Below are 13201 nucleotides of genomic sequence, written 5' to 3'. Positions count from 1 at the left end.
AGTTCTTCAAAGTAGTATTGCAAAAGTTCAAAATGCTTACAGTCCATTTTAAGGAGAGATTTTTTAAAGACCACTTAAATTCTCCTTCACATCAGGTCGTTGTGATTCCCAGTCGAACTATACTTCTCCCACGGAGAATTTATGAAGATGGAAAATGAAATGGCTTAAAGGCACTGAGCTTTCCTTTACAAAACTGTACTCAATCCTTTCTGCTATTTCACAGGGATTAAGATGAGCACAGTCGACAAATTCCTTCCGAATGAGGATCAAACAAGATCGAATCTGTTTCACAGTCGAAATCGACTTTCCTCAATCTTTTAACTCCCGAACTCCGATCTTCACTCTCCACTGATTCTCAACTAGCAGTATTATAAAGAAACTGCTGGCAATGACCTTTTAAACTCCATCTTTCAACTAAACTGTGTCATAACATTAAATCATGCAGTGGCATGAATCCAGCCACGAACTGCCCTTCCTCACAGGGAGGGGTCCTCCTTTTATACCCTGTAAAAAAAAACTGTCACATGACCTCTACTGACGGGAAAATGATGTCACTCCACCATCACAAGACCATTACCTCAAGCCCAGTATAGCTTTAACACCTGTCACGTGACAAGTACACCATTGTCACATGTCACGGGTACATAACAACATGTTGTATGGGAATGTCCAGTGGTTTTTGGTTTGTGGGGGAAGGTTATCAGTACTCTTACAGAACTAACAGGGGTACAATTACCAATGGACCCCACTGTACATCTTCTAAATGATGACTCCCACCCTTTCCCTATGGAAAAAACATGTAAAGTCTGGCTGGCAGGCCTGACCGTAGCTAAGAAGATTTTAGTCAAGCGTTGGAAACCTACTCATGATATTTCAACTGCTCACTGGCTTCGGAGTTTTTTGTACATTTCTTACCTGGAATTATCATCAGCAAGAGTAAATGATGCGCAACCAAACACAATCGTAATGTGAACAAATTTGATATCTAACTTAAAAGATCTTTCATTAAAATAGGGATGCTGTGTCTGTGTATGCACTACTATTTAGTTGGTTGGTGGAGGGGAGAGGGATGGGGAGGGAGAGGGGGTGGAGAGGGGGGTGGGGATGAGGAAGAGAACAAGGGGTGGAGGGGGGGAATGGTGATGAAAGTTGGGGGTGGCTGGGTTAAACAGTCAAAATGTAATCGGCAACTGGTTGTATTGAATGTAATTCATTGGTGTTGCAATAAAAAATTAGTGAAAAAGAAAAGAAAGCAGCAACCTTCATCAAGGACCCCCAAGATTCATGCCAGGCTCTATTATCGCTCCTACCATCAGGAAGGAGGTGCAGGAGCCTGAGGTCCCACACCACCAGGTTCAGGACAGCTACTTCCCTTCAACCATCAGTGCGAATAACTTCACTCACTCCCACACTGAACTGGTTCCCCGACCCACACACTCACTTACAAGGACTCGATAACTCACAATCTCAGTATTATTTTTATTTGCTCAATTTGTCTTCCTTTACGCATTAGTTTGTCAGTCGTTGCCTGCTTTTGTTCAGAATTTCATATATTAACCATACAACATATAACAATCACAGCACGGAAACAGGCCATCACGGCCCTCCTAGTCCGTGCCGAACTCTTAATCTCACCTAGTCCCACCTACCCGCACTCAGCCCATAACCCTCCACTCCTTTCCTGTCCATATACCTATCCAATTTTACCTTAAATGACACAACTGAACTGGCCTTTACTACTTCTACAGGAAGCTCATTCCACACAGCTATCACTCTCTGAGTAAAGAAATACCCCCCTCGTGTTTCCCTTAAACTTCTGCCCCCTAACTCTCAAATCATGTCCTCTCGTTTGAATCTCCCCTACTCTCAATGGAAACAGCCTATTCACGTCAACTCTATCCCTCCCAAAATTTTAAATACCTTGATCAAATCCCCCCTCAACCTTCTATGCTCCAATGAATAGAGACCTAACTTGTTCAACCTTTCTCTGTAACTTAAGTGCTGAAACCCAGGTAACATCCTAGTAAATCGTCTCTGCACTCTCTCTAATTTATTGATATCTTTCCTATAATTCGGTGACCAGAACTGTACACAATATTCCAAATTTGGCCTTACCAATGCCTTGTACAATTTTAACATTACATCCCAACTTCTGTACTCAATGCTTTGATTTATAAAGGCCAGCATTCCAAAAGCCTTCTTCACCACCCTATCTACATGAGACTCCACCTTCAGGAAACTATGCACTGTTATTCCTAGATCTCTCTGTTCCTCTGCATTCCTCAATGCCTTACCATTTACCCTGTATGTTCTATTTGGATTATTCCTGCCAAAATGTAGCACCTCACACTTATCAGCATTAAACTCCATCTGCCAACGTTCAGCCCATTTTTCTAACTGGCATAAATCTCCCTGCAAGCTTTGAAAACCCACCTCATTATCTACAATACCTCCTACCTTAGTATCATCGGCATACTTACTAATCCAATTTACCACCCCATCATCCAGATCATTTATGTATATTACAAACAACATTGGGCCCAAAACAGATCCCTGAGGCACCCCGCTAGTCACCGGCCTCCATCCCGATAAACAATTATCCACCACTACTCTCTGGCATCTCCCATCTAGCCACTGTTGAATCCATTTTATTACTGCAGCATTAATACCTAACGATTGAACCTTCTTAACTAACCTTCCATGTGGAACTTTGTCAAAGGCTTTGCTGAAGTCCATATAGACTACATCCACTGCCTTACCCTCATTAATATTCCTCGTAACTTCTTCAAAAAATTCAATAAGGTTTGTCAAACATGACCTTCCACGTACAAATCCATGCTGGCTACTCCTAATCAGATCCTGTCTATCCAGATAATTATTAATACTATCTCTAAGAATACTTTCCATTAATTTACCCACCACTGATGTCAAACTGACAGGTCTATAATTACTAGGCTTACTTCTAGAACCCTTTTTAAACAATGGAACCACATGAGCAATACGCCAATCCTCCGGCACAATCCCCGTTTCTAATGACATCTTAAAGATCTCCGTCAGAGCTCCTGCTATTTCTACACAAACTTCCCTCAAGGTCCTGTGGAATATCCTGTCAGGACCCGGAGATTTATCCACTTTTAAATTTCTTAAAAGTGCCAGTACTTCCACCTCTTTAATTGTCATAGGTTCCATAACTTCCTTACTTGTTTCCCACACCTTACACAATTCAATATCCTTCTCCTTAGTGAATACTGAAGAGAAGAAATCGTTCAAAATCTCTCCCATCTCCTTCGGCTCCACACATAGCTGACCACTCTGATCCTCAAAGGGGCCAATTTTATCCCTCACTATCCTCTTGCTTTTAATATAACTGTAGAAACTCCACTGTCTTTCTTTATCGTTTCTACTTCCTCCCCTTCAATCATTCGGTTCTTGAACCAACCAGCCCAATTCTAATCACTATCCCTGTGTAGAACACTAGGACCACGTTGCACTACACTGGACTTTGTTTTGCACAAGTTGTGTTCTGCCCAGTAAAAAATTGTGAAAATATTTTTTGTGGATTTTGTGTCTTTGACATTCTATGCCTGTGATGCTGCTGCAAGAGTTTCATTGCACCTGGACGCACGTGGGGCCCTATACCCCTCCCTGTCGCCCCCATAGGCCCATACACTGCTCGCTGCCTCTGTGAACCCCTTCAGTGCCAGAATCACATTCACTGATCTGATGACCTACTGTCGCTGCCTCTTCTTGATCTCACATCCAAGATCCTTAATTCCACACTCCATGGCAGTGCCTCAGTTTGTTGTACTTGCAGAGAGTTGTCTGAAATTTCCTGGTCAACTGCAAACACAACTAGGAATCTGCTGTGACATTAACACCTGCAGACTTCTGGAGAGGGAAGGGCTCCACCAGGTTTCAGATGCCCAAGACACGCCGTGCGATGAACAATCACCAAAAAGCTTGTCATGATGGCACCCCAACAAGTCCACTAGGAGTTAAGGACACACACACACACACACACACACACACACACACACACACACACACACACACACACAGTTCAAATTCTCTCTGCAGCTGAAGTCCCAAGAAAATTTACTGCTTCAATCACTACAGAATTAACCATTCGAAGGATTGTCCATTATTTGCAGAAATAGATCACCACACAAGCCCCTCTCCACCAACTCGTCACCCCAGCCGAGTAGAGTTTATTTGCAACATCTGTGTCATTGCTCTCAAAGCAAGGTGCCACATAGCGATATGACCAGGCTTCAATTCCAGATCGAGTGAGGGGTAAAGACCCAGACCCCACTCTTCACCCTACCCACTCGAGACCCTAAGGTCTTTCATGTCAAGTAGAGTGGGGCTTGGGTTGATGTTGCCCCTTTTCTGCCCCTCCTGCAGTGCTCTCTCCTCACCAACTCTCCCAAATTGCGACACACCCTCCTCTCATGCCTTCCCACATTGTGACACTCCCTCCTCATGACACCTTCCACAACTCCACTCCCCTCCCTCGTCACCACTCCTCCCATGGTGCTGCAGTCCCACTTCACCACCTTTCATACAGTGCAGCGCTCCCTCCTCACTGCCCCTACCACAGCACTCCCTCTTTACTACCTCTCCCAGAGTGCTGTGCTCCCTCCTCAGCCTCTCCCTCCTTATCATCTCTCACAGCACAGTGCCTCCCTCCAATTCAATTTTGTGACTGTGTTTTACCTGGACACATGCCCTTTTACTGGAACATCAGCCAACGCCCCATCTGTGTGGTGATAATCTCTCCTTGCCACCTATTCTGGTATCATTTACACGCCTTCTTGCTTCTCCAGACTGGGCTGGGCTGTTAAAGGCACAGTCCCTGGGCAAGGTTTAACCACATCTTTCCTACACTGGGCAACAAGAACTGCACAAATACTCCATGTGAGATCTCACGAGTGTCTCATACAGTGATAACGTGACATTCTCAGTGCCCTGACTGAAGAACGCCAGTGTTCCAAGCCCAGCACTGGTCACAACATCTATGGGGATGTGAGAATGAAGATCACAGAAACCAGCCTCCCCTCCATGGACACTGTCTCAGTAAATCCACCAGCATAATCAAAGACCCCACCCACCCTGCCTGAATATTCTCTCTTCTCCCCCTTCCATTGGGCAAGGTACAAATGCCCAGAAGTATATACCACCTGGGTCAAGGACAGCTTCTACCCCACTGTAATAAGACTATTAAATGTTCCCCTAGTATGATAAACTGGAGACCTGACCTCACATTTGACTACGCTATGACCACGTTTACCTGCACTGCACTTTCTCAGGTAACTGCTGAACTTTACTCTGCATTCTGTCTTCATTTACCTTGTTCTACTCCAAGTCACTGTGTAATGACACGATCTGTAGGAACCGTGTGCAAAGACAAGATTTTCCCTTTTCCTTGGCCTATATGACAATAATAATCAATAGTTCAATGGTTCCAGTCAATATCAGAGAATGCAGACAATATACAACCTGGCATCCTTGAAGCAGAAAACCCCCAAAGAAAGAATAACCGAAAAAAAGATAAAAACCCCAAAGCCCCCTGCCCCACCCCGTGCACAAGCAGCTTCAACCCCACTCCCCCTCCCTCTCCCCCAAATTATTCCAGCATTCCCACCACCCACCATGCAAGCAAAAGCAAAGCCCCAAACAGAGACCATGGTCTACAGTCCGTCAAAAATGAACTGTTACAAAAGCGATCACATTTAGAATTCTTGTACCCAGTGCTCCGGTTGATGAAGGCTGGTGTAACAAACGCTTCCTTTCCCTCCCTGTCCACCTGCAAAGCTGCTTTCAGGTCAGTTTGTATCTATACCTGTGTTCTACAACACTTCCACAGTCCCAGCCATTGTCATGGTTTCTTGAAATAACCAGGAGACGCAGAAGATTCTTCAAGAAGTTTAAGCCTTTATTTGCAAACTAAAGCAGAGACAATAAATGAGTGTGTCACTAGTTGTCCGCCGAGCCTAGTTCACAGTATTCTTTATAGTAATTTCTTATCTTAGTTTCATTAGCATACCCCGTCTCCTATCTCAGTTATATTAGCATACCCTTATCACCAGCACATTAGCTTCTCGATTCGCCACCAATATTTCTGCTCAGTAGCCCATACTTGCTCTAGTCTACTTCCTGGAACACGTGTCCCTTTTCCCGGCCTTGACTGGTCCCCACACCATCACACCACTCCATAGCCCATACTTGCTCTATTCTACTCCCTGGAACACGTGTCCCCCTTCCCGGCCTTGACTGGTCCCCACACCATCACACCACTCCATAGCCCATACTTGCTCTATTCTACTCCCTGGAACACGTGTCCCCCTTCCCGGCCTTGACTGGTCCCCATACCATCACACCACTCCACGATCCCGTCTACCACCATTATCTCTACATGCTTACTTTCACTGTTAGCTATATTCTCAGGCACTGAGCTTACATTCACTGTTAGCTACATTCTCAAGGCACTGATGTGTTCAGTAGTACAGAGACAATAAAGAGATTACATTCTGGCTAATAAATTGGATACATAGTAAATAGCAAACACAAGGCTGGTTACATAGTTTTGGTTACACAGAAAACAATTGCAACTTTATTCTCCAATATAATCACCCCTTTGAGACCCATAGGATCTCCTACAGAGAAAGAAGACCAAGAGTCCTCACACAAAAGCCCCAATAAAGTCCAGCACTTATTCCCAAATCTTGGTTTAAACTATAATTTTCTGCACCAAGACCTCAAAGTATTCTGTCTGTTACCCTAGGTCGCTGAGCCAAAAACCTGTCCCTTTGTATCTGAGACAGGGAAAAAAAACTCAGAAGACCTTACAATCTACTCCCACACTGTCGTTTTGCTCTTGTTCATCCTGCAGGTGTTGTAGGTTGTAACAATACATCTTCGGTGTTTCTTTCTCCACTAAGCTTGCTTCAGTAATTGCCACGAGCATCGGAAATTGTTTGGTTGCAGCACGCACTACAAGAGATTTGAGACAAGGAAGAAAACAGCACAGAACAAGCACACAGCTCAACAATACAATATCGACAGTCATTGCCATCTTAGTCAGCCATGTTCCCCATCCTCCGAGTCAACTTTCTAACCAGTCAAATAACTGATGTCCGAACCCTGCATTCTGTTTAACTTCCTTTCTGAGACTTTTCAACTTATACATTGCCTTAGTAAACGATCCTTCTGGACTAGTGTTATTTGGTATAAAAGTAGAGCACTGCTCTCCAAACATCACACAAACTCAGCCTTTTTCTGCCAACAGCCAGTCCAATGCTTGTCTATTCTGCCACGCCATCTTGCTAGTTGCATCTAACTGTTGTCCCAAAGCCTCCAATGCATCATCGGTGTAGTTGATGAATCTTTGCTGATTGTAATATATATAATTTATCCATTCAACGTTCTTAATAGTTCCCATCAAGGGTAGAAATGCTTTGAAGCCTGTAGCAATCTCATTCCTTGCCGTAAATTCATTAGGTATACCTCTCGGCTGTCCTATACTATCTATCTAAATCGTCGAGTCGGGTTCATATTTTCTCCTTTTCCGCAATAGTGTCTGGTGTTCAGAGATAACAGTGTTGAAGTGTACTTTAGGGGATACTATAACTTCTTGAAGTAGCATAACACGTATACACGTACCTGCCCAATTGAGGGGAAGTGTTGATCTTAGACCTCCTTCCTTACCACACAGCCACCAGGTGTCTGCTAAGGGGATGGTCTGTGAGTCCAATGCACCTTCGGGTGGAGGGGAACCCACTACGTGTCTTTCACCTGGGGTTACATCCCACATCTGAGTGCAGCTACCTCTGAAATGACCCACTGGACGAGCACCTTTCCGTATAAAACATTCATAGCTCAACTGATATTGCATTATAAGCTTTTCCTGTGTAGGTGTCTTGCTTCTTTTGTTTACAGCCCATGGTCTGCTGTAGTTGCAGTCAGAAGCAAGTTTGAGTTGATCAAACTGCGAGGAAGCCTGATATAACATACACCAATATGGGCACATTGGTGCGTTTCTCATACAGCTTTGATAGCAGGGATCTGTTTTAACACAAAGCTTCAGGAAACAAGCCTTAATCGAACCTGGACACTGTCGTTCACATCGCTCCCTATACTCTCTTCGCCATCGCGTGTAAGTGGAGGAATTATAAGGCATGGGAACTACATGCTGGGCGGGACTTGCCCTTGAGCACAGGGCAATTCTGTCTCTTCATCATCCCTGCCGTGTAAGTTGCCCATTGATACCACTGATTAGTACGTGTCTGTAACCATGGCAAGGAGGTAAGTGTTGTGCTCCTCTTACTTCTTTTCTGTAGGTTCTGTGAGGACTTAACAGTCCCATTCCATATCATCCACACTAATAGTTTCCAAGTCTGCACTGGAGTATGTGGGTGCATTGTCCCCAGGGGCATGACTGGTCGTTTCCAGCTCATCCCCATTATCTGAAGAAGCCCTACTATCCACCACCACATCCTGAGGGTCTTCGGGCCCGTCCTCAGGACCAAAAATTTCCCTTACTAATTGATCAAACTCGTGAGGTGCAGTGTCAGCTTCTTGTTTCCCCTGTCTGTCTCTCGCTAACTGCTCTTCCGCATCACTTACCTCGGACACCTCACCTGATTGTCCTTGCAGGACTGCCCTCGTGCAGTGGTTCAGATGGTACCAGGTGGAGTGTCCTTCTACCTGAACTGCGGTGGCTGATGCCTTGGTCACCGTAAAGGGTCCTTCCCTTCTCGGCTCGTTCCACTTTCTCCGAAAAACTCGCACATAAACCTGGTCTCCTGGTTTGATCGGTCCTTCCCCTTGTACGGTCTCCGGCTCTTTCTGTTTTTCCTGTGCATAAATAGATCTATGTATCATATATGCTGCATGTATTTTTTCAAATCTATTTCCAATTGTTCCAAACTAAGTCCTTTAAGCGGCCCTCTCCACTGGGGCACTGGCATGGGCCTCCCAGTGAGCATCTCATGTGGTGTCAGGCATGTCATTCGATTAGCTTGAGTGCGGTAACTCATCAATGCTAACGGTAAAGCATCGACCCAATTAAGTTTAGTGTCTGCACAGATCTTGTTCAGTTTGGCTTTCAGGGTTCCATTAATTCTCTCTACCATACCCTGCGACTGAGGGTGGTATACACATCCAAATCTTTGCTTTATCCTCAGCGCCTGTAGTACCAGTTTGACCACTTTCTGGATAAAAGCTGAACCATTGTCTGAGCTAACTTCTGTAGGTATACCAAACCTTGGGATCACTTCATTTGTCAGAAATTTTACCACTGTCTTTGCCCCTTGATCTCTTGAAGGTAACGCCTCCACCCATCTGCTAAATCGATCAATTACTACCAGCATGTATCTATTCCCTCTCACTGTCTTTATCATGTCTACGTAATCAATCACTAGATGTTTAAATGGTCCTTCAGGTATGGGAATGTGACTTATTGGGGTTGTAATTCCCCTCTGAACATTATTCTGTGCACATACCTCACACTGTGACAAGGCAAAGTCCACTGAAGCCTGTAAATAAGGCAACCAAAAACCATCCTTTATTTTCTTCATCACTTCCCCCCTTGCACAATGGTTAATCCCATGCACTTCTGAAATCAGAATTGTCAGTAGAGTGGTGGGCGCTACCAACAAACCGTCTTCCATGCTCCACAAGCCTTCCGGGTTCTGCTTAGCCCACCTTCATCTCCACATCGTCTGTTCTGCCAAAGTTGCGTTACCTTGTATTTCACTTAGGTCCTCTACCACAGGTTCTGGAGTTAGGCTTATCTGGGGGGTCAATGACAGCTGATGTACATCCAGACGCTTTTCTGGCTGCCTCATCCACAACTTGTTATTACATCATTTCCCTTTTTATGTGCCTGGCATTTTACTATAGCCAATGCTTTAGGTTTCATCATCACTTTTATTAAGTCTAGAACTGGCTGACAATGTTGTATGGGATCTTTTAAAACCTCTCTGTTTCCACACTGCCCCGAACAAATGGCATACTCCATGAGCAAATGCCGAGTCAGTATAAACGTCTACTTTCTCACCTTACATCATTTCACATGCAGCTGTCAGGGCTTTGATTTCCGCTAGTTGGGCAGGACTCCATCCTAATAATCTTATAGCTCAACTGATCCTGCTGCACTACTGAGAACCCTGCATGATTTCCATCATAATCCCTATAACAAGAGCCATCTATGAACAGAACCTTTTTATCTGTATCCTCTAGTGGTTCTGACCGTAAATCTGCTCTCAATTTGGCAAATGCCATCGTCTTCCCTACACAATCATGGGGTTCTCCTTCATAGCCCAAAGGGACAAAAACGCCTATATTACTGGTAGTGCATCTCTGTCTGGTTATGTCTGGAAATGTCAATAGCATCTGATACGCTGCTATCCTGGATGGCGTCAGCACAAATTTCCCTCTTTCCAGCAATTCTGCTACTTTGTGGTGTGTGTACAGAGTCACAGGATAGCCCAGGGTTACAGATGATGCCTTTTCATATGCATAGTACAGCGCCGCCAATCCCTGATAACAGGGTGGATACCCCTGAGCCACCTCATCTAGTCTCGTACTGTAGTATGCTATCGGCTGCTTTGCTTTTCCTGTGCCTGTCTCTTGTGTTAGAACCTCTGTGACATCACCTTCCTGTTGGTTAGATACATACAAATGAAAAACCTTCTCGTAGTCAGGCAAAGCTAATGCTGGTGCTGACTGCAATTCCTGCTTAATAGTATTGAAAGCTATCTCTGCCTCTTCATTCCACTGTAAGCCGTTCTTCAAATTTGTATGTCCTGCTCCTTTCATTATCTTTTTCAAAGGTGCCACAATCTCAGCATATTCTCCTATCCAATCTGAACTGTACCCTGCCATTCCCAAAAACGTCATCATCTGCCCTACTGTCTGGGGTTTTGGGGCCTTAGTTATTGCCTCAATCTGATCTGGTGCTATCGCCTTCACTCCCTTGGCATTTTACTATAGCCAATGCTTTAGGTTTCATCATCACTTTTATTAAGTCTAGAACTGGCTGACAATGTTGTATGGGATCTCCACTGCTTTTTTTAAAACCTCTCTGTTTCTTTTTGGATACTTTATGTCCTCTGTGTGCCAGTTTCTCTAACAGAGTTAGTGTCCTGCTCACACTGTTCCTCCCTGTGGGAGCAAATCAACAGGTCATCCCCATACTGTAACAATGTACTTTCCAATGGCATACCCTCTAGGTCTGCCTTTAACACCTGATTAAAAACATGTGGTGAATGTTTAAACCCTTGCGGCATTCTGGTATAGGTATACTGAGCACCTCACTGAAAAGTAACTTGCTCCTGGTGGAACATTAGTCAAAAGCGTGTGTGGGTTGGGGACTACCGCTGGTCAGTCCTCTACCACGTCATTTACCGCTCGCAAATCATGCACCAATCTTCACTTAGATTTATCTGTTTTTAAAACCGGCAGCAACGGGGTTTTGCATGGACTGTTTGTTCTTTTAAGCACTCGTGCTTCAAACAACCCCTGCACTGTTGATGCTATTCCCTCTTCTGCTTCTGGTCTTAGAGGGTATTGTGGTCTTCTGGGTGGAATTGCTCCCCTTTTCAGCCTTATTTCCACCGGACTAGCTGTTTTTATTTTCCCTACGTCCGTGTCATGCTGCGACCACAGAATAGATGGCAACTCATCTAACCTTCTATCTTTCTGCTGGCCTCTCTCCTTTCCCAGCAATGGCATTTGTGGTTGGGGAATTATGTCGACCTCTTTCATTGTCACTACCATATCTACACTTACCATTATTTTAATGCAATTGTTGTCTTCTGATAGCCACACCTCTGGCATGATTTTCCTCCACACTGTTACGGTTTCAGCACTCTTAACTAAGGGTCCTGTCTTTAGACTGATATCCCTTGTTTACCAACAACGTTACTTGGGGCGCAGCCTCCGGTATCCTGTACCATTTTTCTGAAAAGGTCTTCCATTTAACTTGTAAAGCTGCCCCTTGCTTTCCAATTATCACAGCCTCCCCTTCCAGGTGCTGTTGGGTACATGCCTCCAGGTGCCATCTCTCCTCTAACTCCCTGCTCTGAGTCTCGTCAAAAATCACTGTACAATGTAGCTCAGATTTGGGCATTATAGCCCTGGGTAATATAGCCTGCACGCCCTTTTTCCATTTTTCCCAGGTTCCCTGAATCTGATCTGCTATGTCTCCTATCCAAAAGACATTAACCTTCTTGTCTTCTCACATTATCAATTGAGCCCCTGCTCTTTCCACATTCAGCCCATTTCTGGTGCATTCTAATTTTAATTCCAATTTCAATAAGGCATCTCTGCCTAACAAATTAATCAGAGTTCCTTTAGATACTAGCACTGGCAAAACAATTCCTTTATTTCCCATTCTGAACCGCACTGGAGCCATGCACTGTGTCAACTGTGTTTTCCCCGAGAACCCTACCATCTTAATAAACTTTCTTGAAATGGGAAGGTGGAGGGCATACTGTGGCTGTTCACAAGTGTACGTGCCTCCAGTATCTATCATCATTGGTGTCAGTTGCCCTTCTAACATAACCTGAGCAATGGGTTCCTCGTCTGCCTCCCTTGTTATCACTGGGTAATGTCCCTTCCCACTCGAGTTCTCGGGGCACCCCTAATACCTCACATAGGGGTTCACAGGTCCGCTTGGGCCTGTGGGGGCTGGCCTTGGCTAAACTTTAGTTCCCTTCTTATCGGTTCCTGCTGGTGTGTGACAGGCCATGGTGTAAGCGGACAATCTCTCCTCATGTGACCTGGCTGATTACATCCCCAGCACAATCTCACTACCTCTCTCCCGGTGTGGGTCTGAACCAGGGATACGGAGACTGGAACTGTGCACTGTGCTCCCGATGTGGGTCTGACCCAGGGACAAAGAGACTGAAACTGTACATGGTGCTCCCAGTGTGGGTCTGACTCAGGGATACGGAGACTGGAACTGTACACGGTGCTCCCGGTGTGGGTCAGAACCAGGGATACGGAGACTGGAACTGTACACGGTGCTCTCGGTGTGGGTCTGACCCAGGGATACGAAGTGTGCAAACTTTGTAGGAATCAAAGTCTGTGGTGTGTGGCCCACAGAACGATCGTTCACTCTCACTCACCTTCCTTCACTGAGTCAAGGTCATCAACGTCATCGTAATATTCTTTCCCAGGTTTCTGAGCCTGTTCA

The sequence above is a fragment of the Hypanus sabinus genome, chromosome 1 (genome assembly GCF_030144855.1).
Source record: "Hypanus sabinus isolate sHypSab1 chromosome 1, sHypSab1.hap1, whole genome shotgun sequence".
Taxonomy (NCBI): domain Eukaryota; kingdom Metazoa; phylum Chordata; class Chondrichthyes; order Myliobatiformes; family Dasyatidae; genus Hypanus; species Hypanus sabinus.
The sequence above is the reverse complement of the archived record's forward strand: the minus strand, read 5'-3'. Positions refer to the sequence as shown.